Consider the following 697-nt stretch of genomic DNA (forward strand, 5'->3'; position numbering starts at 1 on the left):
TTTATTATTATTGTTATTATTATTATTATCCTTTTTTTCCCCTTTAGTTGAAGAAGTTTTATTTTTTAAGCTATTTTGTAACTTAAAATATCACGTAAGTAATTATATGGATATGGTACCACTAATAATTGTACGACCTAGAATTTCTGACTTTAAAGAATAATATTTGTTGGAAGAAAAATTTCGATCAATCACAAATTGTCATGTCATTTCTCAAATTAACGAAAAAATTATTAATCATCAAATTTAGAACTAATTATAAGTTATCCTAAATTAAAATTAAATTGATTGGATTCTAATAATGTCATGTATTTTTGTCACAATCATTGTGGATTAATGAACAAGATGGTTTGGTCTAATTGGATCAAGATATTTGGGCTCAGATCAACCCAAGCCCAAACCCATTGTATAGTCTCCCAAAACTCTATAAATAGAGAATGTCACCCTTCATTTGCGAATTCAAGGTAAGAATTCATCGTTTAGACATTGTCGTTCCTATTCATCTAGAGAAATCAAAAGTCATATAGTCAACAAGATTTAGAAATTAGAGAATCTAAAGAATTTCTAGAAATCAAAAGATTTAAGATTCAAAAGATTCCAAGATTATAATACTTGAACAAATTTATCGTCTTTTCACAGCCTACAAGTTGAAGATTCAATCCCCCAAACTCAAGAAAAAACTTACAAACCAACTCAC

This window comes from Benincasa hispida, chromosome 11, assembly GCF_009727055.1.
Source record: "Benincasa hispida cultivar B227 chromosome 11, ASM972705v1, whole genome shotgun sequence".
Taxonomy (NCBI): Eukaryota; Viridiplantae; Streptophyta; class Magnoliopsida; order Cucurbitales; family Cucurbitaceae; genus Benincasa; species Benincasa hispida.